Here is a 26,809-nt window from a genome sequence, read left to right on the forward strand (position 1 = left end):
CGAGACTTAATATTGATGTTTCAATTCGGTGTACATTGTAGGATTTGAAATGAGGACCATGCATATGGGTAATTATTTCGAATTCATGCCATACTAGGTTTTGAAAAGTTGACATTGACTCGATTTGTTGTGCTATTTTGTAGGTCATATGTTTGAATCCATCCAAAAGTTTTCTCACTACCATGGCGTTCATCATATACATATGAATTTGTATTAAAAAAGTAGCGTGGATATAGTGAAATGTGAAATCCACGTTAGAATTGGAGATCGCTATGTGACACACACTCTAATTCAAATAACTAATTATGTGACACACACTCTAATCCACGTTAGCGTAGATACCATGGATACCGTTTCGATTTTTTTTTCAAATAACTCCTCATTAATTAATTTATAGTATCTTGTTTTGAATGACTAATTATTTGCACGGAAAACACAGGCATGGTAATACATACAGATTCATTTGCAAATGAAAGAAGATTCATTTGCATTCTCAAATGTAGGCGCACCAGGCAGTCCAGGGTCGTGTCGTGGTGGTCGCGTGTGTCAGATGGACGCTTAGCACCCAGTCACCCACCCCCTCCCTCCCTCCCCCTCCCCCCCTAAAAAGGATGATGACAAAATAAGTTCGCGCTTCCACGTTTCGGATTGAAATATCTGGCGGCCCCAATTCCAGCCCTGCAAAATCTCCTTTCTCCACCGTCCCCTTTCACGCCCAGATTGCTCAAATCCCTAATTCGCCGCCAACCCAAGCAAAGTTCGAATCACCCCTCGTGTCATCTCTTTCCCCACATCTGTGCCGGACGACGACGACGAAGACGACGGTCGCGCTTCACCACCGCACCGTAGCTACCTCATGTATGCCCTCATCCACCGCACCGGGTGGTCCATCGAAAACGTCGGCCGCCGCAACCGATGTGCCTCACAGACACTGACTTCCACCGCATCAGGTGCGCTTCACCGACGCCGTCTCCCACCTCACCGGGGCTACTTCACCGAGCACATCATCGCACATCCACCCCTCGAGGCCGTTGGGGCTTCACCAACAGTCTCATCCACCGCATCGTAGTGCTCTGCTGCCACTCAAGATCTGCATCCGTGCGCGGCCAGCCAACGCCAGTGCATCACCCTCAACGGCTCTGAAGTGACCCGCACTCTAGCCTGACGGTTTCATTTTCTCATAGATTCCCTAAATACAAGCAGTTTTACAACACCGTCGGCTTTAACTATTGGCCAGAAATTGAACAGTTGAATTAGATATAATCAGGGATGTGATGTACCTGCTTGTTGCACATGCTACTCTTGCAAGCTACCACTGTCCGTTTGCGCAAGCCCGATGCCATGCCCGTGATGCGGCCGCTGCCTCCCACGCAGGCTACACCAGGGTTGGATCTTCATCATCTTGTCCTTCCGTTCGCTTGAAGCCCGACGACTGCCCTCTAACGAGGGCGCGAGGAAGTGCTGTGTCGGTCTGTCCAACAGTGGCTAGGTTAGGAGGGAACCAGACTGGAGGCTGGAGCGAACAAATTGGGATTTTCCCTACTGTACATCGATATGGGAGGCGCTTGTTTGGGCCGCGAGCCTGCTATAGAGCCTACCTTGCACTTATGTTATTGGCCCATCCAAATTGAAACATTTTTCTTCATTTTTTACATTGCCCGCTCGTGCGTTGGGACGAATAAAACTAGCCTGGGCCAACCTGGATGACTCAAACTAGGTGCACACTTTCCAGCCACCCGAGGGGGCCACCCATACGTGCCCCTATGGTGGCGTCGCCCCATTTTGCTTGTATGATTGGGGTAGTGAAAAATATTCTAGTGGCGCTTTTGATTTACCCACAGAATGGTTGAATTGCTTGTTTCTATGAACCGAATTCACCAATAATGTGAAGGATGCCAGTCTTTTCATCCTATTGTAGATTGCTTAGATCTCGATATGCCAAAAGTAATCACATGAAATATATAGTAAAACCCAGTGTGATGTGTGTGTGGCTACAACTAGTCTGACTGCACGTCCTCATATAACATATCAAGGACGCACCATCTTACCAGACTAACCATTCGACTTACAAATGCAGTGTGGGAAGAAAGAAGTATTGGGACTGCGTATCCAAGCAATTGATGCCATGGACTCCTTCGTGCAACCTTGTAAGCGAAAAAGAAGTTGCAGTGTGCCTGTACAAAGAGCTAGCGTAAGTTCAGCTATCTGCTTCTCGGAATTTTAGTTAGCCACTTATTGCAAAATTGTTCAATTACGTTGCTTGGCTTAATTTAGTTTGCTACTGATTACATAATTCCACAGCCTGTTAATCCTATTATAGACTGTGCCTATCTGTGTGTTTGATACTTACTGTTAAGAATTACCTGTTTGCCTGTACTTAAATGGCTACTTGTTTGTTTAACTGCTTTGCTGCTACAACAATGGGTTACAATGATGTTAATAACTACTTTTCAACATCCAATTGAAACTCTTTAATTCCTTGTTTGTTTAATTGGTTTGTTGTTATAACTCCCAATTGAGATGTTTTGCTAACTTCAACTTTTTTGAATCCAATCGGAACTTTAATGGCAAAACAGGTTACCCCAAGATCAAAGAGCGAGGTCCCCATGGACGTTGTATCATCCCACAGCAGTGCCACCGGCCCAATCGTGCATTATGAATTGCCAACTGCTGATGCTCTAGAGGCTAAACTAGTGGTAGAAAGAGATTCTGCTTATGCAGTTAGAGATGAAGTTGACATGTTGAGGAAGCAAACAACACAATCACAAGCAGTACTCAAGACAACCATTAAATATTTGGTGGATTTCAAAACGAAGCAAGCTGAGACCGACTGCATTGTTAAGGTCCTGAAGGAAAAAAGGGAATTAAATTCCCACTTGGTAAATCATAGGTGAAATGTTCTTTTCATTGTTGAATAACCTTTGTGTTGTTTGTTCATGTAATCAATCAAACCATTTGTTTTAGAGATCATGTAATAATTGTTTTTTGTTTTTTGGTTTGTAATTTTATTTGAGCACAAGTCTGTATTAATTGATAAGACTCAGAGACATTTCATTTTGATTGCTATGCCAGACCTACAAATATGCCAATCGGGCTGAATGTGCGTTCAACAAAAATAGTAGTATAGATGGACCATAAGTGGCACGCATCGGAAAGGGCCAAGATGCTGTAGTAGCTTGGCTAAAAAAAGGATGATGTTGTAGCAAAAAAAGTATATCAACCTGGCTTATGTATGTTAGTTGATATTATTGATCCATATACTCTATAAGTGTTTATATGTCTGTTAGTTTTGTACATTCTTGCTTGATTGAGTTGGTCTTTGAATTGATACATCGCTTGTGTACATATCTAAATGGGAGTACACATTATGCTGCGTGTGACATTTGAGTTGGACATGAAGTGTTCCAAATATTCAAATTCACCTTAAACTGGATTCTAGCTTCTGAATTTGAGTATCCGCATTTGTAAACCATATTCATATATGACAGTGAAATACATCTTTGTCGTGCTTTTGAAGATATATAAAAACACATAGAATGATTTCTAAAGATTCGTATAGGAATACAAAATGGATTCGAATTTAGTTGCCAGGGTAAACATGGATGCTTATTGTCCCAAAACTCGAAAGAAGCTGCAAAATGTCCACTCCCACGTCGGCTGCCTGAAGCCAAGTGTTTGGGAGATGGAATTACTGTCTACCCATTACACGGACAATCCATTGGCCCGATTTCCACTTCTCTAAATAGGGGTAGGTTAGTAACTTCAATTAGACGTGACACGACCGCCTCTGAGCCCATTCCGACACGGTGGGCGCCAAACATGGGCGACAAAACACATTTGATTCAAGCTTGTCCAAAAGACCTCTGTTTCTCCCTCCATTTCCCCATTCATACACGGTGGGCAGCAAAACAAACTCCACTAGGCCGAAATCGATGTAGGCAAATATTTTCAATAGGGCCAGGTTTGTAACTTCACTCAGACGTGACACAACCGCCCTACCTATTAGCCCCGTTCATACACCGTAGGCGCAAACCATGGGTGCCAACCACTCTCTCCTCGCCCGAAATCGCTCTGGGCAAATATTGGCGAGATGCGAGATTATCGTCCTATCCCCAACCGACGAGACGTCCAAATTTTAAACAGGGTCTAAGTTCATAACTTTCCCATATTTCAGATAGGCGCGTCCCAAAAACATGGTTCCCCATACCTCTCCCTCCATTTTCCCATTCATACACTGTCCGCACTAGAACACCATCCCCACACCAGCCTCCTCCGTCCACCGCCCCATCCATCGCTGCTGTCCTCCACCCCATCCACCGCCGCCGTCCTCCACCCCATCCATTGCCACCGTCCTCCACCATGCTGAGCGCCTACCAAGATCGCGTCGTCCACTGCTAGAGATGGAAGTTTCTCATCCACAGTGATGGACCAAGAGCCTTGCATCGCGTCCTCTAGCTTCATCGGCGCCGTCGTCCTCTTTGCCCGGGCCGCTCACATGACCTTCTCTTCCACCGCAACAGGACTTATCCCCCGATGCACCCATCTACCGTCGCAGATTTGCTTCAATGCCACGGACAACCATCGCACCCCTGATGCCTACACGGCACCGCAAGAGAGGTGGTACTTCATATCTCCTCAACTTTTTGATCTCAACCGAAAAATAGATCGTAACTTGGTTACTCTACTTTCTTTTCAGCTTTTAGAATTTAGTTCTTAGTTCAAAGCAAACAATGGATGCTAAATATCATTTCTCCGGTTTGCAGCTTGAAATCTGCCATAGCACAGCCATATGCGGTTTAATTGATCATGCTTAGGGTTTAATTGATCATGTTGGTTCCGTGGTGGTTTGTTTAATAGAAATCGGAGGGGAAACCCTCTTTTGCTAAAAAAATATGCTTAGAGTTTCCCCCTTTTATGATCACTATATGATCAGAACACGTGTTGCGTGTCATAATAGCACTGCTCCACCCATCAAGCTAAACAAGCTTAGTTGTTCAAATGCGAATATGATATTATTAAAACAGAATCATTTAATTGGTCAGCTAAATGTTCCTAAATTAGTTTCAAAAATGCATGTTCACCGCTCGGGCGTGTATCTCTGCAGGGTGCCCACCGTGGCCCATCCCACCCTGGGATTTTGGGTCGTCCCAGGCCCCGATTCCCCTCTGTTCTGCTGCGTGCTTCCGATCTCTACTCACCCCCAGTCGCCTGCCTCGCCGGCGACTTGCCGTCCTCGGACGACATGACTCTAGGAGGAGACGCCGGACTAACAGGAGGTCAGGAGACGCTCGCCCAACAGCGTCACCACTGCCCGGGCGCGCCGCCGTGCCTACCTTCCCAGTCCGTTCAGGGCTCAGGTGTGTAGCACCCACTAAGCCAACCCGATTTATCCTGAGATACGTCCTCAACACTTAGCAGCCACTCCTCATCACCCATTTTCTAATTGATTCATTACTCATTAGCAGGACTGTCATTAGGGTTTGTTGTGTGCTGAGTGCTACCTACACTTAATGGTTCAGATGTATTTTAGTAATCTTTAGTACCTGTAAAGTTCACAGGGTTTTCAAAATTCCAGCCCTAGGAATAGACACTAGTCATTTTGGATTGTTGGTCGTAGTGACATTGGCCCAGATTACTACTGCAAGCCGGGTTTGTTGACAATTTTACTTGTCTTTCTTACTCATTCGATATAATATGCAATTATTCATGTCGATTAGTTGCAAACAATAAGTGCTAGACAAACTTCTTGATTCAGATTTTGGACGGTCTCTTACTGCAGCTACAATTTTGCATACTTGTCCTAGTAAGCTCACAAGTAAATGATTGATTCACTACATCTATGCTTGCCTTGTCATATTTGTAGTCAATATTCCTTTTATGGTGGGCCACCTGTTTCAAAATACTGGAACCATAGACATGAGTGAATAGTATTTCTCTATGTGATCTGTTCCATCATGTGTGGGCAACGAACACTGCATTGTATAGAAAGAAAGTGTCATTTCCAGCTTTTACATAGGCTTCGGTCTGTTACATGGAATACAATCTTCCTACTTGCTTTCTGTTGCACTACTAACACTCCACCCTTGAAGCTAAACATTATGCCACTCATAATTCCTTAGTTTATTTGTTCAAATACGAATTTCATATGATTCTAATGTTCCTACTTCAGTTTTGAAATGTGTGTCTGCCTGTTATAGAGACATAAGGGGTTTGTATTTCTGTGTGTGGTCTGGTCAGCACGGTTGGGGGGTGAACTTTGCATATGCAGGGGTTTATAAGGAGACACTCTTCGAGTTGAATCCGCAATGCATTCCATAGATAATCTGACTACTTTTTATGTTTTCATGAATCTCAGATTTTGAACAACATCATAATGATTATGAGCATGCGCGCATGAAAAGAATAAAGCAGAACAACGCCATGGATGTCAAACTTGGCATTAAGGGACTGAAATCAAGTCTGGATGCAATGCAATGCAAATGCTCTCCACCTACAGATTCATGCTCAGAATATGATCCTAACAGTGATTCTGAGCTAGAGGGAGACCTAAGTCAATGTAGCTCCCTAGTGGAGGAGTCAGAGGTAGATGCCCTGTCTTATTCACCCATCAAGGTGCTTGATCTAACTTTCCAAGGTTATATTGGTCGCACATATCTTGCAACTAATGCTTTGCATTGCTTCTACTTTGTTGAACAACCATTAGCTTAGTTTACACATCGTGTATGTGAATACGTCCTGCCTATCCATTTTCAGTACATATTCCATCTGTCATCATACCATATTTATCCATTCAAATGTTGTTCTTGTGTATCAGGCGTTCAAAAGGAAGATGGCGATTGTTGATCGCGGAGGAGCACAAGCAAAGTATTTGGAAAAGGTAGTGTCACCTGATAAATCAAATAGCCCATTAGGTGTAGTTGCAATATCACCTGGCCCACAAAACACCCCAACTCTAGCAGACTCTAGCCCTACTACACTAGTCATTTCTGATGCCCCAACTCAGCAGACCCCAACTGCAGCAAACAGTATGATGATGCCAGTTGACATAGCACCAGCTCTATGACACAAAACCCCCATTCCAGCAAAGAGTACACCAAATTCAGTTGCCAAATCCCTTTTCGAACCAGAGAGAGCCCCAATTGCAGCAAATAGGACCCCTGTTCCATTTCTTCCCAGTTTAGAAGACGAAGCTTATATTGTTGTCAGGAACTTTGTGCGCATCTTTCCTTCATGGAAAGATTATACCACAGACATAGAACAATTTCCAGTCTTCCTCTGCAACTTATGCGTAAGTAATGTACTAATGTTATTCATGGTCATTACTGCATATGTTTCTGCTGACAGAAGACACAAGATTTCATTCTTTTAAATAGGCGAGGACCAAATTGGATTGTGAAGATGAGCAAGGGTTGGTTGCGCTTTTCAAGCACTCGTTGATGAAGTATCATTCCTACCTGAGGCAAGCGCACTTCGATGGCAAGCCTCTAAATAGAATTTCTGTAAAGTCTTCGGTGCTACATTTATCCGACGGTGACTGGAATAATCTTGTTACACATTGGTCTTGGCTGCAGCGTAAGGTACTGTCTATGATATCACATCACAATTTGAACTACATTTATGCATTTGCCTTAACGTCTCACTTGTACGAAAACTGTTAGCAGAAGAACATTCACTTTCAAGGGACCATAGAATCTCGCAACTATACTGCACACTGCATTGCTCTTGTGAGTACCACTTGCCCTGTATGACCATACTTACTTTCATAGCTGTCTGATTATGTAGCATCACTGCACATGTTAGCCTCGTTATCGTCCATTTGGTGGACATTATAAGATCCGTATGGACTCTTACATAAATTTAGAATCAACCCACTGCTTTTGAAGAGGTTTAACTCTACAGTCCTCTTGTAAGGACTGAATGTCGTCTATCACTGTACTTACATTAATAGCTACTCCCTCTTCCCCATAATATAAGAACGTTTTGTACAGTACACCAGTGTTCAAAACACTCTTGTATTATGGGAAGAGGGATTGGTTCATTGTGTAGCATTCAACATCTTATCTCCCTCACCCACCATTTACTAAAAAAGATCAGATCTATATTTAGTCTTACCAAAAAGTAGAATACACATACAATGCCAGTGCAGAAGTGTAGCCCATTGCTCTTGTCAGTACATTTTGTCTTGTAATGCTTGTACTTCCAGGGATTGGTAGTTGATTATGTAGCATCAATCTGCATCTTATCTTCATTATCCTCTATCCCTTCCAGTATTATCATATCTATAATTACTCTCTACAAAATGTACAGTACATGCAATGCTTATGAAGAAGATTCTGTGCTGAAATTCTTGACTTATCCTTCCCTTGACATGGAGAAGGGCATTATAAAGCCGGTGTTAACTGTTCATGTAAGTCAGTCCTTCTAAGGCCTTTATCCTCAACTGCTGTTTAATTTGCTCATATATCGTTTACTGCTGTTTAGTTTGCTGTTTCTATCAAAATGCACGTTCGCAAGAACCGTAAGTTCTAAGTTTTACTTGTAAAACCAAATTCCTTATTCATACCATGCACATTACTCAATACTCCCTATATGTATGCTTGTTTTTGTGGATCTATAATCCAGTGTGTGGTGAAGCAGCCCACGTTTTCACCTTGTCATCTCCTGTTTTATCTTACTGATGTGGCTGATGATATGAACAACATGCCATGCACATTAACCAACATAGATACAATGATTTTCTTTGCCCTTCATCTATGCTTGTTATGTTGACATAGTAATCTAGTAGTGTGGTGAAGCTCCCCGCATTATGAACAGTGCCAAATTATGCTATTGATATTTTGAACTTGCTCTTTATTTTCTAATTTGAAATTGGATGGAATTGACAACACAGTTATCATCTTTGTTTATACACGTGCAAAACTTGTCATCTCTCTGCTTTGTTTCAGGGTGATATGCATGATGGCATGCACAAGTGTGCTGAAGGCTGTGAGACAAACTCAACATATATTGCAGCAAAGAAGGCAAAACATCTTGAAGATAGTGAGACAACCCCAAAGTCTTGTCTTGATGCAGTGTTCAAGTTACTTGAGACTAGCAGTCAGACAAGCTCACAAAATTCGTTGTCTGAATCAGTTTAACTTCTTCATTCCCAAGTTCTAGCAGAAAGGCATTCTGCAACTCAACTTCGACTTGAAATCCTATCTCTAAGAAAGATTGCGGAGAACACCAGTGAGAACCTCATCACTAAACAGCTACACCTGGAAGCTATGACCGACATGCTAGGCCGGTCTCACAACCTTGCTCAGCAGCTTGCACAGCAGTTCCCGCGCAAGGCTAACCTTTCTTGAACTGTCTTGGAAGTGGTCTCGGTTCAGTATTATTTTGTTACGCTGTAATGGTGCTCAATTTTTGTAATCTGCTTCTTCATTGCGCTTTATGATCACTGGTGGCGAACTTCGATGCCCAGTGGATGTAATATTATTGAAGATATGCCTTAGAGGCAATCATGTATGATGATATTTCCTATGTGTTTATGAATAAAGATAGTCCTTGGACATTATCAATGATGTATATCAGCAAGTACGTGACTTGTTTGTGGGACTATGCATTGTATGATGACTGTCCTAAAAGGTCCCTAGTCGAAAGGCCTGTGTGGACGCGCAGCCGACTAGACTGGCATATGACACGGTCAATGGCTTAGTCTCACTAGCCATGGAGCATTGGATGCTAATCGGATAATATGGACTTGGAAAGGTCTGGTCGGATTCGACATAGTCGGATCCGGGTTGAGATAAGGTCCGAGTCGGATAGACCCAACTATGAGACGCAGCGATATGTCATTTGTGAGTCTCTAGTGCAACATACATTCTATGTCCTAAGACCTGAGCTGACACATGTAATCGAGATGGTGACAGACCTGCTTTGGGCCGACCAAACGCTACTCCGTGACTGGGTAGTTACAAAGGTAGGTTTCGGGCTTGTCTAGACCCATGCTGCGAGACGTGGTCAAGCAAGATGGGATTTGCCCCTCCGATTAGGAGAGATATACTCTGGGCCCATTGTGTGATCCGACCAGGATAAACATGGCCATGCGACAAGGATTATGAGATAATCCGGATAGTGGTCGACATCACTGGAACGAGAAAGAGGTCGGACTACCACAAGGATGACAGACTCGCCTTGAGCCCGACCACATATATCGTGTGGCAAAGGGAACAGAAGTATGATATACAGGTTCGCCTAACCAGCTTCATGGTCTGCTTGGTGTTCGGCATGCCTTGCTAAAGGCCGCTACCAACCGTGCAATTCGGAGGTGATCCAAACTGCGACCAAGCCGACTTGAACCGAAGGGGTCGCGTGCTTAAGGGAAGGAACCTACGAGGACGGATCCAAGGACACTAGTCGGATGTGATCCGAGCTGTATTCGGATTGTGGCCGAGTAGGCTTGTGGGCTTTAGGGTCCGTGCGAGGCCCAAGTGTTGAGCCCGCGACGGACGCCTATATAAAGTGGAGGTGCGGAACACTCATGCGGTTGATTGCTTCGGCGCTGTCACTAGGGTTTGCATGTGTTGCGAATAGCCACCTCCACTCGCCACTGGTTGTGTGATCGGATCTAGCAGTCTGCCGCACGACGTTCCTCCTGCACGCGCGGATACCGTTAGAGGCGGTGCACTTGTGCCGCTCTAACGAACCTGTTCGCAGGATCCGATCGGGTACGTGGGAGACCAGCAAGGAGGAGGACTCTGGGAACACGCTGCCTCAACTCTACTTCCGCTGCACGGCACTGCGCGTCTAGTGGTAACGAACTATGATCCATCTCCCGTAGCATGTTCCTGGATGTTCTGCACGTAGGAAATTTTTAATTTGCTACGACGCACCCTATCATAGAATCTAACAAATATACCATAAATCCTTTTTTGTATAGTGTAGGTTTATTCTTAGTTACTATGCCGTAATTTCTTTATTGTATAGAGTAGAATTGTTATTAATTCCTACTAGTTACTGCCATCATTCGCTATCTGAAAAAAATCTGGTGTAGTCGACCAGGCCGAAACATTCGCCTCTAACGGGCCTGGTTTTTAGCGGGCCACAATTGGGTCGGCCTGCATCTTTCTTCGGCCTGAATGATTGGGGCCTTCACACTTTGCGCCAGGCCCACAACTTACACCGACCTATATTTTAGTTGGGCCTTTTGTGGACCCAGCACTTAGTTTGGCCCAGGTAGCATTGGGCCATTAACAGGCTGAATATTCTACTGGCCTGTTACGACCCAGATGAAACCATGGGCCTTTAGCAGGCCAAAATGCATGTTGGGCCTCAATTTTCACTAGTCGTCGACGGGCCTTCAGCTGGATGAAATGTAGTCCGGGCCTTTTTGGGCCCAGTTATATCATGGGCCGTTACCAGGCTGAAACATATCTCGGGCCTTAGTTGGCCCACTGATATCATGGGCCTTTAAGAGGCCGAAAGCTTAGTACAAGCATCAACGGACGAATTATACGACAGGCCTTTAACAGGCCCAAAGTCACGTTGGGCTTAACTGTTGCCACCTTTATCATGGGCCGTTAGTGGGCCTGATGTCCCGTCGGACCATATATGGCCCATGGGCAGCACGGGTGATACGTCCATTTTGCATCATGCTTTGATATTGATATTTATTGCATTATGGGCTGTTATTACTCGTTATGTCACAATACTTATGCCTATTCTCTCTTATTTTACAAGGTTTACACGAAGAGGGAGAATGCCGACGGCTTAAATTCTGGGCTGAAAAAGGAGCAAATATTAGAGACCTATTCTGCTACTCCAAAAGTCCTGAAACTCCACAGAAGTTATTTTTGGAATTAATAAAAATATTGAGCGAAGAAAATACCAGAGGGGGGCCACCCACCGTCCACGAGGGTGGGGGGCACGCCCAACCCCTGGGCGCACCCCCCTGCCTCGTGGGCCCCCTGGTAGGCCTCCAGTGCCCATCTTCTGCTATATGAAGTCTTTTACCCTGGAAAAAATCATAAGCAAGCTTTCGGGACGAGACACCGCCGCCACGAGGCGGAACCTTGGCGGAACCAATCTAGGGCTCCGGTGGAGCTATTCTGTCAGGGAAACATCCCTCCGGGAGGGGGAAATCATCATAATCATCATCACCATCGATCCTCTCAGCGGGAGGGGGTCAATCTCCATCAACATCTCCACCAGCAGCATCTCCTCTCAAACCCTAGTTCATCTCTTATATCTGATCTTTGTCCCAAAACCTCAGATTGGTACCTGTGTGTTGCTAGTAGTGTTGATTACTCCTTGTAGTTGATGGTAGTTGGTTTATTTGGTGGAAGATCATATGTTCAGATCCTTTATGCATATTAATACCCCTCTGATTATGAACATGAATATGATTTGTGAGTACTTACGTTTGTTCCCGAGGACATGGGAGAAGTCTTGCTATAAGTAGTCATGTGAATTTGGTATTAGTTCGATATTTTGATGAGATGTATGTTGTCTCTCCTCTAGTGGTGTTATGTGAACGTTGACTACAAGACACTTCACCATTGTTTGGGCCTAGAGGAAGGCATTGGGAAGTAATAAGTAGATGATGGGTTGCTAGAGTGACAGAAACTTAAACCCTAGTTTATGAGTTGCTTCGTAAGGGGCTTATTTGGATCCATATGTTTCATGCTATGGTTAGGTTTACCTTAATACTTCTTTTGTAGTTGCAGATGCTTGCAATAGGGGTTAATCATAAGTGGGATGCTTGTATAATAAAGGGCAGTACCCAAGCACCGGTCCACCCATATATCAAATTATCAAAGTAATGAACGCGAACCATATGAGCGTGATGAAAACTAGCTTGACGATAACTTCCATGTGTCCTCGGGAGCGTTTTCCTTCATCTAAGAATTTGTCCAGGCTTTTCCTTTGTTACAAAAAGGATTGGGCCACCTTGCTGCACCTTATTTACTTTTGTTACTTGTTACCCGTTACGAATTACCTTATCACAAAACTATCTGTTACCGATAATTTCAGTGCTGGCAGAGAATACCTTACTAAAAACCACTTGTCATTTCCTTCTGCTCCTCATTGGGTTCGACACTCTTAGTTATCGAAAGGACTACTATAGATCCCCTACACTTGTGGGTCATCAAGACTCTTTTCTGGCACCGTGTTGGGGAGTGAAGCGCCTTTGGTAAGTGGAACTTGGTAAGGAACAATTTATATAGTGTGCTGAAATTTACTGTCACTTGTTACTATGGAAAGTAACCCTTTGAGGGGTTTGTTCGGGGTATCTTCACCCCGACCAGTAGAGCAAAGAGTTGCTCCTCACCCTACTGAACCTACTAAAAATGTTTATTTTGAAATTCCTTCGGATATGATAGATAAACTGCTAGCTAATCCTTTTACAGGAGATGGAACATTGCATCCCGATTTGCACCTAATGTATGTGGATGAAGTTTGTGGATTATTCAAGCTTGCAGGTATGCCCGAGGATGTTATCAAGAAGAAGGTCTTCCCTTTATCTTTGAAGGGAAAGGCATTGACATGGTTTAGGCTATGTGATGATATGGGATCATGGAACTACAATCGATTGCAATTGGAATTTCATCAGAAGTTTTATCCTATGCATCTTGTTCATCGTGATCGTAATTATATATATAATTTTTGGCCTCGCGAAGGAGAAAGCATCGCTCAAGCTTGGGGGAGGCTTAAGTAAATGTTATATTCATGCCCCAATCATGAGCTCTCAAGAGAAATTATTATTCAAAATTTGTATGCTCGGCTTTCTCTCAACAATCGCTCCATGCTCAATGCTTCTTGTACTGGCTCTTTCATGATGAAGACTATTGAATTCAGATGGGATTTATTGGAAAGAATTAAACGCAACTCTGAAGATTGGGATCTCGACAAAAGTAAGGAGCCAGGTATGACACCTAAGTTTGATTGTGTTAAATCTTTTATGGATACCGATGTTTTCCGTGAATTTAGCACTAAATATGGACTTGACTCTAAGATAGTAGCTTCTTTCTGTGAATCATTTGCTACTCATGTCGATCTCCCTAAGGAGAAGTGGTTTAAATATAATCCTCCCATTGTAGTAAAAGTAGTTGCACCTATTAAAGTTGAAGAAAAGACTTTCACTTATAATGATCCTATTGTTCCTACTACCTATATTGAGAAACCACCTTTCCCTCTTAGGATAAAGGATCATGCTAAAGATTCAACTATGGTTCGTAAGAGTAATACTAGAACACCTACACCGCCTGAGCAAATTAAAGTTGAACCTAGTATTGCTATTGTTAAAGATCTCTTGGCTGATAATATTGATGGGCATGTTATTTACTTCTGTGATGAAGCTGCTAGAATTGCTAGACCCGATACTAAAAATAAACATAGACCTGTTGTAGGCATGCCTGTTATTTCTATTAAAATAGGAGATCATTGTTATCATGGCTTATGTGATATGGGTTCTAGTGCAAGTGCAATACCTCATTCCTTATTCAAAGAAATTATGCATGATATTGCACCTGTTGAGATAGAAGAAATCGATGTTACAATTAAGCTTGTCAATAGAGATACTATTTCACCAGTTGCGATTGTTAGAGATGTTGAAGTCTTGTGTGGGAAAGTTAAATATCCTACTGATTTTCTTGTTCTTGGCTCCCCACAAGATGACTTCTGTCCCATTATATTTGGTAGACCCTTCTTGAATACTGTTAATGCTAGAATAGATTGCAAAAAGGATATTGTTACGATTGGTTTAGGGGATATGTCTCATGACTTTAATTTTGCTAAATTTCATAGACAACCCCATGATAAGAAATTGCCTAGTTGCAGACTAAGGCATAGCCTATTGGTGGGAAGGGGCTGATGCCTTCCCACCCCACCCAGGTTCAAGGCACGGTACTTGCAATTTGGGTTTGTTGCACCAATTATACTGTAGGGGGTTCCCTTATAGTCTTTCTGTCAAAAAAAAAAAGAAATTGCCTAGTAAGGATGAAATTATTGGTCTTGCTTCTATTGCCATGCCTCCTAATGATCCTTTAGAACAATATTTTCTAGACCATGAAAATGATATGTTTATGAATGAAAGAAGGGAGATAGATGAAGTATTGTTTAAACAGGGACCTATTTTGAAACACAACTTGCTTGTTGAAATTTTAGGGGATCCTCCACCACCCAAGGGTGATCCCGTGTTTGAGCTTAAACCACTACATAATACTCTTAAATATGCTTATCTTGATGAAAAGAAGATATATCCTGTTATTATTAGTGCTAACCTTTCAGAGCAGGAAGAGGAGAAATTATTGAAAACTCTGAAGAAGCACCGTGCTGCTATTGGATATAATCTTGATGATCTTAAGGGCATTAGTCCCACTCTATGCCAACACAAAATAAAACTGGAGAAAGATGCCAAACTAGTTATTGATCACCAACGATGGTTAAATCCTAAGATGAAAGAAGTGGTAAGGAAAAAAAATACTGAAGCTCCTGGAGGCAGGTATAATTTATCCCGTTGCTGATAGTCAGTGGGTAAGTCCTGTCCATTGTGTCCCTAAGAAGGGAGGTATTACTGTCGTTCCTAATAGGGATGAAAATGTAGTGTAAAGTTTCCGCTTTTACGGAGGGAAAATGGAAATGGAGAGGAAATATGGAAGTGGAAATGGAAATTTGCAAAACGGGAATGGAAATGGAATTTTTATGCAGAAACGAAAACAAAAACGGAATGGTGTTTTCCGTTGGAACACACATGGAAACGGAACTTTCCGTTTTCGTTAATATGGAATTTCCGTTTCTACTATAGGCTCATGGCTGCTTTATAGCCCAACTACCAAACAATACACAATGACACAATGAGTAAAATGAGCAAAATGAATTATTCGAGTACCAAGTTATACTACCACACACATACTCAACTAGACCCTATATGGAATTGGCATGTACTACTACAATACTACCCTATTATGCCAACACAACCATATTATTTTGTAGCCTTGTTAACAGTTCTATCAATTTGTTTGTTTTTTATCTGTATTTCTCTATGATTCAAGGGGGTTTTAAGTTCCGGTCAACAAACATTTTTGTTTCCACGTCCGCTCTGTATTCGCTCCGTGTTTGTTTCTGGTAGTATCTGTTTCTGTATTCGTTTTCGGGCTTTCTGTATTCGTTTCTGCTTTTGTAAAAAAAGTATGAAAACAAATATGGTAGCACCCAGTTCCGTCCATTTCCGCTCCGTTTTCATCCCTAGTTCCTAATGATAAAGATGAATTGATCCTGCAAAGAATTATTACATGTTATATGATGGTAATTGAGTTCCGCAAATTAAATAAAGCTACTAAAAAGGATCATTACCCTTTGCCTTTTATTGATCAAATGCTAGAAAGATTATCCAAACATACACATTTTTGCTTTCTAGATGGTTACTCCGGTTTCTCTCAAATACCCGTGTCAAAATAGGATCAAGAAAAGACCACTTTTACTAGCCCTTTCGGTACTTTTGCTTATAGACGTATGCCTTTTGGTTTATGTAATGCACCTGCTATCTTTCAAAGATGCATGATGGCTATATTCTCTAACTTTTGTGAAAAGATTGTTGAGGTTTTCATGGATGATTTCTCTAATTATGGATCTTCTTTTGATGATTGCTTGAGCAACCTTGATCGAGTTTTGCAGAGATGTGAAGAAACTAATCTTGTCTTGAATTGGAAAAAATGCCACTTTATGGTTAATGAAGGCATTGTCTTAGGGCATAAAATTTCTGAAAGAGGTATTGAAGTTGATAAAGCTAAAGTTGACGCTATTGAAAAGATGCCATGCCCCAAGGACATTAAAGGTATACGAAGTTTCCTTGGTCATGGCGATTTTTATAGGAGGTTTATTAAGGACTTCTCTAAAATTTCTAGGCCTCTGACCAATCTCTTACAAAAAGATATTCCTTTTGTCTTCGATGATGATTGTGTAGAAGCATTTGAAATACTTAAGAAAGCTTTGATTTCTGCACCTATTGTTCAGCCACCTGATTGGAATTTACCCTTTGAAATTATGTGCGATGCTAGTGATTATGCCGTAGGTGCTGTTCTAGGACAAAGAGTTGATAAGAAACTAAATGTTATTCAATATGCTAGTAAAACTCTGGACAGTGCCCAGAGAAATTATGCTACTACTGAAAAATAACTTTTAGCAGTCGTATTTGCTTGTGATAAGTTTAGACCTTATATTGTTGACTCTAAAGTAACTGTTCACACTGATCATGCTGCTATTAAATATCTTATGGAAAAGAAAGATGCTAAACCTAGACTTATTAGATGGGTTCTCCTACTACAAGAATTTGATTTGCATATTATTGATGGAAAGGGAGCTGAGAACCCCGTTGCAGACAACTTGTCTAGGTTAGAGAATCTTCTTGATGACCCACTACCTATTGATGATGACTTTACTGACGAACAATTAGCTGTCATAAATGCTTCTCGTACAGCTCCATGGTATGCTGATTATGCTAATGACATTGTTGCTAAATTTATACCACCTAGTTTCACGTACCAGCAAAATAAAAAGTTTTTCTATGATTCAAGACATTACTTCTGGGATGACCCACACCTTTATAAAGGAGTAGATGGTGTTATTAGACGTTGTGTACCTGAGCATGAACAGGAACAGATCCTACGCAAGTGTCACTCCGAGGCCTATGGAGGACACCACGCTGGAGATAGAACTGTGCATAAGGTATTGCAATCCAGTTTTTATTGGCCTGATCTCTCCAAGGATGCCCGTAAGTTTGTCTTGTCTTGCGATGAATGTCAAAGAATTGGTAATATTAGTAGACGTCAAGAAATGCCTATGAATTATTCACTTGTTGTTGAACCATTTGATGTTTGGGGCTTTGATTATATGGGACCGTTTCCTTCCTCTAATGGGTATACACATATTTTAGTTGTTGTTAATTACGTTACTAAGTCGGTAGAAGCTATCCCAACTAGTAGTGCCGATCATAACACCTCTATTAAGATGCTTAAAGAAGTTATTTTTTCGAGGTTTGGAGTCCCTAGATACCTAATGACTGATGGTGGTTCACATTTTATTCATGGTGCTTTTCGTAAAATGCTTGCTAAGTATGATGTTAATCATAGAATTGCATCTCCATATCACCCACAGTCTAGTGGCCAAGTAGAACTGAGTAACAGAGAGCTTAAATTGATTTTGCAAAGGACTGTTAATAGATCTAGAAAGAATTGGTCCAAGAAACTTGATGGTGCATTATGGGCTTATAGAACTGCATATAAAAATCCTATGGGTAAGTCTCCATATAAAATGGTTTATGGAAAAGCATGTCACTTACCTCTCGAACTAGAACATAAGGCATATTGGGCCATTAAAGAGCTCAACTATGATTTAAAACTTGCCGGTGAGAAGAGGTTATTTGACATTAGCTCACTTGATGAATGGAGAACTCAAGCTGAGAATGCCAAACTGTTTAAAGAAAAATATAAAAGGTGGCATGACAAAAGGATACAAAAGCGTGAGTTTAATGTAGGTGACTATGTGTTGCTATTCAACTCTCGATTAAGATTTTTTGCAGGAAAACTCCTCTCTAAATGGGAAGGTCCTTACGTTATCGAGGAGGTCTATCATTCTGGTGCCATAAAAATCAACAACTTCGAAGGCACAAATCCGAAGGTGGTGAACGGTCAAAGAATCAAACATTATATCTCAGGTAATCCCATAAATGTTGAACCTAATGTTATTGAAACTGTAACCCCAAAGGAATACATAAGGGACACTTTCCAAAATGTTTCGGACTCCGAAAGGTAATAGGTATGTGGTACGGTAAGTAAACCGACTCGAAAATAGTTCTAATAGCATTTTTTCTCTGTTTTGCAATATTTAAGAAAATAGGAAAATAAGAAGTAGTCCGAGAAGGACACGAGGCATCCACGAGGGTGGAGGGCGCGCCCTACCCCCTGGGCGCGCCCCCTGCCTCGTGGGCACCTCGTGTGCTCTCCGAACTCCGTTTTCTTGCACGATACTTCTTTTGATCGGTAAAAATTCATTATATAATCTCCCGAAGGTTTTGACCACTGTATCACGCAAATATCCTCTGTCTTTGTTTCGAGCTGTTTTCTGTCAGAGTTGTCAAGGCCAGGCATCATGTTGTCACCCTCCTCCAACAATGAAGGCAACGATGCTTGGCTAATGAAACCCGGGGAGATCAACAAGGATGATAGGATCAAGAAGGTCATGGAGGATCAGGATGCGGCGACAGAAGAAGAAGACATCCTTCAACCTCATCACAACCTTCTTACCCCAACTGAGATTGAAGCTTTCAAGATGATTGGGTTACCTCACATACAAAACAAGTATCTCACACTTGAAAATATTTTGTTGAAGGAGCATATCACCCCACTCAAGGGCATTATCCACAAACTGGAGGAGCTCCTACGCTCGATGTGCGACTATCCATCATCACCACCACCTTCTTCATCAGCAAAGGAGATCTGAATGCATGGGTATGGGCACTCCCCTTGGAAACTGCCAAGCTTGGGGGAGGTGCCCCGGTATCGTATCACCATCACACTCCTATCTTTACCGTTTTTCTTAGTTTGATCCTTTTGGTAATATCTTGATCTAGTAGAATAAAGTTTTAGAATGATCTAGTTTTGAGTTTTGCTTTATGATCCCTCTATGTAATTGAGTCCGTGAGCTATATATATAATAAAGATTAGTCTTGAGTTGTGACGCCCGGGTACTTAAGCTATAGTGAACCTCTACTAACGATGCCACATCACCTCGGTTACCGTGGATAAACTCGCGTTGATTCGAAACCGAAGCAAATTCAAATCAATAATCAGGTCAAACAATAAAAATTTGCCAATATTAAAACTAAAATGTTCTCGATATGACAAGTAATTCATAGGTAATAATGGTGGAGAAACCACATTTTTATAAAATGCCTAAATGCTCTAAAATAAATAAAACAGCAGCAAAAACAATTAATTAAATGCCTTTATAAAGTTATAAAATTATAAACTAATATTTGGAGTGTCAACCTTTTTGTGACAACACCTATTATTGCAATACTAATTAGGTGTCCATCTCCACATTTTACAAAACAAATTTGCTAATTGGATTAAGTGCAAAACATAGACTAGAAAAAGTTAAAAGAAGAAAAAGGAAATGCCAATAAAATAAAATAAATAAATAAAAGAAAACCCCCCTTTCCCTGTTCCCGTGGGCCTCGGCCCACCCGAGCCAACCCACACAACTGAGGGGATAAGGCCAACCCCCCGTCTCTCAGCCTCGTCAGCATCTCAGATATTTTCCCTCCCCCTCGCTCGTTCCCCTCTCACTCGCGCGCTCGCTCCTCCCCGAACGCTGCAGTCACTGTGCACCCCGAGATCCTGTGGCCACCGTCGCCCTCGTGCCGTGAGGGGTTGACCCCGAGAAGCACCGTCGTCTACCGCATCGTCTACAAGGACTAGCTCGAGCTCCTCGCCCCTGCATCGAGCTGTTCGCCGTCGTCTTCAACCTTGCACCCGCCGGCGACCTCCGTCGGATTCGTCATCACCGAGCCCTCCCCGAGCACACCCGGCTTCTCTCCGAGTCCGATGTGAGCCTCACCGTCCTTACCCTCCCTTTTCCGCTATCGTATTCCTCGCCGTAGAACCGTCCCCGCCCGAGGCCGCCATGGACGGGAGCGAAGCTCCTGTGTGCGCCCGCGCGATGTTGCTGCTGCTGTCGCCAGGCCATGCCTCGCCTCTGGTCGCGCCCCTCGCTAACCATCGATTCCCCGCGCGCCGGCAAGCCCTCTCGCCGCCTGCTACCTTCACCTCTGCTGCCGCCGCTACTTCTGCTCCGCGTGCTGCCGTCTCTGCTATGGCCCCGCTGCCGCGCGTCGTCCGCCTCGGCTCCGTCCGGCGCGCCCGCCCCAGCTCCGTCCGACGCGCCCGCCTCAGGCCTCCATGCCGCCTACCCTGCTCGCTGGTGGCGGCGCTGGCCAAGTCCAGCCGCGGCTGGCAAGAGCCACCACCGAGTCGGGCTAGCCCCTGATTAGTTTAGGGCTTAATCCCCCTTCCCCACTAATCTGTTGCTAACTACCGAGACCCACCACTAATAAAAACTAATTAAATCCATCTGTTAAAATAATGTGACCCAATGACAGGTAGCCCCCATCTCTAAATATCTTTTTTTAAGAATGTGTTAAAACTGTAAGTATGACACCTGGGCCCCACTGGCCCGCTTTGACTAGTCAACTTGGACTGTTGACTGTTGACTCAGCAGTCAACAGGTCCCACCTATCATAGACACCCACACACTGCTGGGTACACTTACGTGTACCCATAGCAGTTATGTATTTAATATTTTTAAATTAAAAAGAATTCCAGGAATTGCACAATATTAATAAAACTTCAAAAATTAATATAAAATAAACCATATCTCGGATGAAAAAGTTTTATATATGAAAGTTGCTCTAAACAACGAGATGAATCTGGATACGCAGCCCGTTCGTCCGCCACGCATCCCTAGCATAGTGAACCTGCAACATTTCACCTTAGGTTCATCTATCCGAAAACACGGAACACCGGGGATACTTTCCCGGATGTTTCCCCCCTTCACCGGTATCACCTCAGACCGCGTTAGAACATGTCTAGCTCTGCTTGTTGTCCTGATATGCATCTGTTTGCATGGTATTCATTGTGTCTTCCCCCTCTTCTCACTGGTAGACTACGAGACCGACGCTGCTGCTGCCCAGTTCGACTACGGAGTTGATGACCACTCTCTCTTGCCAGAGCAACCAGGCAAGCCCCCCCTTGATCACCAGATATCGCCTATTCTCCTCTATATTGCTTGCATTAGAGTAGTGTAGCATGTTACTGCTTTCCGTTAATCCTATTCTGATGCATAGCCTGTCATTGTTGCTACAGTCATTGATACCTTACCCGCAATCCTAAATGCTTAGTATAGGATGATAGTTTATCATCATTGGCCCTACATTCTTGTCAGTCTGCCTTGCTATACTATTGGGCCGTGATCACTCGGGAGGTGATCACGGGTATATGCTATACTTACATACTATACAGATGGTGACTAAAGTCGGGTCAGCTCGTTGAGTACCCGCAAGTGATTCGGATAAGGGGGCCGAAAGGACAGGTGGCTCCATCCCGGTAGAGGTGGGCCTGGGTTCCTGACGGCCCCCGACTGTTACTTGTGGCGGAGCGGCAGGGCAGGTTGAGACTACCTGGGTGAGAGGTGGGCCTGGCCCTGGTCGGCGTTCGCGGATACTTAACACGCTTAATGAGATCTTGGTATTTGATCTGAGTCTGGCCATTTGGTCTATACGCACTAACCATCTACGTGGGAGTAGTTATGGGTATCCCAGCGTCGTGGTATCAACCGAAGCACTTCAGACGTCAGCGACGGAGCGGCGCGCGCCGGATTGGACTGGAATGCCTGCTAGGCTAGGTCTGTTTCCGGCCGCCCTCGCAACATGCAGGTGTGCTATGGGCGATGGGCCCAGACCCCTGTGCGCTTAGGTTTAGACCGGCGTGCTGGCCTCTCTGTTTTGCCTAGGTGGGGCTGCGACGTGTTGATCTTCCGCGGCCGGGCATGACCCAGGAAAGTGTGTCCGGCCAAATGGGGCACCCCTGCAGGGAAGTTAATCTATTCGAATAGCCGTGATCTTCGGTAACAGGACGACTTGGAGTTGTACCTTGACCTTATGACAACTAGAACCGGATACTTAATAAAACACACCCTTCCAAGTTCCACAGACAACCCGGTGATCGCTTTTCCACAGGGCGACGAGGGGAGGATCGCCGGGTAGGATTATGCTATGCGATGCTACTTGGAGATGCTACTTGGAGGACTTCAGTCTACTCTCTTCTACATGCTGCAAGACGGAGGTTGCCAGAAGCGTAGTCTTCGATAGGACTAGCTATCCCCCTCTTATTCTGGCATTCTGCAGTTCAGTCCACTGATATGGCCTCCTTACACATATACCCATGCATATGTAGTGTAGCTCCTTGCTTGTGAGTACTTTGGATGAGTACTCACGGTTGCTTTCTCCCCCCCCCCCTTTTCCCCCTTTCCTTTCTTTCTGGTTGTCGCAACCAGATGCTGGAGTCCAGGAGCCAGACGCCACCGTCGACGACAACTCCTACTACGCTGGAGGTGCCTACTACTACGTGCAGCCCGCTGACGATGACCAGGAGTAGTTTAGGAGGATCCCAGGCAGGAGGCCTGCGCCTCTTTCGATCTATATCCAAGTTTGTGCTCGCCTTCTTAAGGCAAACTTGTTTAACTTATGTCTGTACACAGATATTGTTGCTTCCGCTGACTTGTCTATGATCAAGCACTTGTATTCGAGCCCTCGAGGCCCCTGGCTTGTATTATGATGCTTGTATGACTTATTTTATTTTTTAGAGTTGTGTTGTGATATCTTCCCGTGAGTCCCTGATCTTGATCATACACGTTTGCCTGTATGATTAAATCGGGGGCGTCACAAGTTGGTATCAGAGCCGACTGCGTGTAGGAATCCCCCTTTCCAACTCCTTGGCCGAAGTTGAGTCTAGACATTACAAAACTTTTACTAACATGGTTGTGTGCCTTACGGGCCCACGTCACCATTGGGTGGTACTAGAATCTTTTACTCCTTGTCTATACTCTGGGACTCTGATCTCTCTTCTATTCGGGTTAAATGATTTTTGCTAAATCTAACATTAGGATCTCGTTATCACTTTCACCCGGAGAGCCCCTTATTAATGATGATCGTCTGCGGCACGTGAAGACCCTGAAGATACTCTCCGCTGTTAACCCGAGAACTTATGTTCATCGCATTTGCAATTCCCCTTCCACCGTCAACCCTTATGGATAACTACTTGCAGTTGTTATTCTTACATTCATCCCCAGTTGGTCTTGTTATTACCAGATACCTGGAAACACTCGTCGTTGTTTCGATAATCCTTTGAGCTTATCGCCTTGCTGTTCTTTGTCACCTGAATACCCCTATGGATAATTCTCGCACTTATCGAGTATCTGCTCATCCCCCAGTTGTTCATGTGTTTCACAATGGTCTTCGAAATACTATTCGATCCTCCAAAAATCCTTAGTAGCTTATTGCTCTGTCATACTTGTCTACTTGCATGATGGATGCTTTCCATATGTCTGGCAATATTCGTTAGTATCCTGAGGCAACGTCATTTTGATCCTTTTGATTCAACATGAGTGCGAATGCACGCAATCATCAGTTAATCCTTTTAAATTATCTTTTGGCTCAGACGTCATTTTAAACATGAGCTGGTTCTCAACCAATCCAAATGCCGTCAATAGTACCCCTAAGGCTATTCAACTTATCCACCCCTAATCAGAACATTGTTTCTGTTCCCTTAATATGGAAATCATAATTCCTTTGCATTTGAGATCTGGATTAGTTAGTTGTCTCTATAATCCAATGCCCTTGCATTGTTACTTCCTCTGATTGTGTGCTGATGCTCACATCAGCTCTGTTATGGACCGACAGATCCTTTAATTGATTTTATCCGACATTGTCCTTCATATTCAATAACCTTGTGAGCCTTCCCTTGGATATATAATGCCTTTGGTAAATTGTATCATCTGCTTTTGAACAATGCTCTACTTTCGAGCTTGTATTATTTACTCCGAAGTTTGTGGTATATGTTCCTAAGATGCCCTGATGGGTTGAACCTATGCCTTCCCTAATCTGTGTGAACCCGAAAGATTTCATGGGTCAAACCTATCTGGTATTGCACCAGGTAAAACTTTCAACAACTAATGACATTTTTGAAATACGAGAGGTGAATGAAGGTTATGCATTAAAGAAGTGGGAGTCGACCTTGAACTCTACGTTCATGCCCATGGACCCGATGTGGAACTTATCATGGAAGCTTCTTGCCAAATATTTACTCATTCGAGTAATTCTTTTGGTGTTATTAAATTGGACCCCTTGTAGTTATGGTTTCAACCATATTGTTCTTCTTTGTTCCCATTTCTCGGGCAAGTTTAAACATTTGTATTTTGCGGATCAATGCCCCAGTCCAACCTCTACTTTGATCTGTCATCGAGTATTACCCCCTGGTATCTTGAGATTATCATGGAACTACATAACTTCTTATGAGTCCTCCATCAAGTGCTACATTCTCACTGGTTCCAATTTTTCACGGGCCTGAGTTATTAAACACTCGAGAACATCGTTAAGTGAATCGAGTCTGTAATCCGATTCATTTAACTCTAAGTAATTTTCATTACTTATGAGTTTAATAATCCTTCAAGTCATTCCAAGCCTGATCGGCTATATCATTATCATGCTAAATTTAACTGTGCTACCTGGTCCTTCTTCCTGAAGCACAAATTGTCGACGATGAGCTAAGCTTATGTCGATTTTCCTCATCATATCATTTTTCCTTGAACAACAAGCTTGATTCGAGTTTGTGTCGTACCCATGGTTCCAATAACCTTTCGCTTCGTCATTCCTTCAACTGGATGTCATCGCTGATCGATTACATCTTCATGAGATCTCTCGACAAATGTGTCGTGATCATCATCAGCATTCTGTGCTCTTCCAAGATATCTATCGAATTCTTGATGAGAAATACCGTCCTTGCCCTCGATGATTTGTGTTATCCTCGACCACTTTATTGCCTTCCGTTCAACACAAACTTGTTCGCGTTTTGTGTTATACCTTGAGATCCCTGCTATCCAACATTTGTTCTTCTTTACCTTGGAGTATTACCATCTTTTAATATCAAGGATATTGTGAGGACTGCTCCACCACTTAAGGAATTCTTGGTATTGTGATACTTCTCACCATCACCATTCTTTCTTGGGTCCTCGTGTTGATTTCAACCGGGGTACCAACAAGTGAGCGGTGCTGTTTGGATTCTGCCCTTCTAGCAACCCTCTTGCTTTGAAGTTAATGGTCGGTCGTTCATTCTTAGACTATCGATTATTGAATCACCATTCCGATGTTGGTTGTGCAACCCAGCCGATATTTCGGGTGCACCTTTCAACCAATGTTTAATTGTGTATGTTTCCCTCGAGCATACATCATTATACCATTTGATCTGACTAATGTTATCTCCTTGTTCACTTAATTGTGGAAACCATCTTTTGGAAGTCTCGATGAATTGTCGCTGAGTTCATCAGCTACCTCCTTATCCCTTCATTGGTTTAATGATGCGCTTTGTTTCGGAACTCGCTTCCGTAGTAAATTTCCCGAGAATCTTACAATGTCATCTCGTCATTTGTGTTGCACCTTTTCTTCTCTGGCCTCCTAAGTCAGAGGTATCCTGACACCAATCAGATCTGAACCTCGGTCAGATATGATGGCTGGGACATTTCCAAGAGTTATAACATTGGTCTTTTATGACCCGGTAAGGTGATGGCATGTACAGCACACCTGGCCGGAGGACCTACTGCTATAATTTCTTTTTAGCAAGGTTAACCATTCTTTCATGAGGAAATCATAGGACTTATTCTATGAGTTGTTCATGATGGATGCCTTGTGTGTCCAAAGTCCGAACTTTGCTTAAAGACCATGTCAATGCTATCACGAAGCATGTATGTGGTACTCCTATCATCAATAAGAAAACTTGAAGCACAATGCTAAATTTTCTTAATCAAATTATCCAATCATCGTTGTATGGGTAATGTCATGAAGTTTCTCTCCCCTTCCCTAACGGGTTTTCTACTTATTATCCTGTCATGGTTATCATGCTCTGCTTGTCCTTGGGAAGGATATACCCCTGAAATATGTGTTTAAACACATTTTCCTTTCCATTGTTTTGTTCAACCTTTCTTGTAATCTGACTTA

Source organism: Triticum dicoccoides, chromosome 3B (assembly GCF_002162155.2).
Source record: "Triticum dicoccoides isolate Atlit2015 ecotype Zavitan chromosome 3B, WEW_v2.0, whole genome shotgun sequence".
Lineage (NCBI taxonomy): Eukaryota > Viridiplantae > Streptophyta > Magnoliopsida > Poales > Poaceae > Triticum > Triticum dicoccoides.